A 376-nucleotide genomic window follows, 5' to 3' on the forward strand; every position below is an offset into this window, starting at 1 on the left:
GTATCTGGCCACTGGACCCAGATGGCTCTGGAGGAGAAAGTGAGGCTGGTGACTTTGCACAGCCTTCCTTCACTCAAATCAAAGTCAATTGCAAGTTATGTCACCTTCCTAATAACATGGTCCTTTCAACACCAAAGGTACAAAACATACAATATCATTTTAAGGTTTGCAAAAAACTTTACAAATATTATATCATTAGATTTTCATAACTACCCTGTATAGTGCTATTATTATCCGAATTTTATGGATGATGAAACTGAGGCAGACAGAGACTGAGTGAGTTGCCCTCTCTGTGACAGGCATTGTGCTAAATTCTGGAGATACATATATGTTTTGTTTTGTTTTGTTTTGTTTTGTTTTGTTTTGTTTTGTTTTG

The sequence above is a fragment of the Vombatus ursinus genome, unplaced genomic scaffold (assembly GCF_900497805.2).
Source record: "Vombatus ursinus unplaced genomic scaffold, bare-nosed wombat genome assembly UNPS02014791.1, whole genome shotgun sequence".
In the NCBI taxonomy this organism is placed as follows: Eukaryota; Metazoa; Chordata; class Mammalia; order Diprotodontia; family Vombatidae; genus Vombatus; species Vombatus ursinus.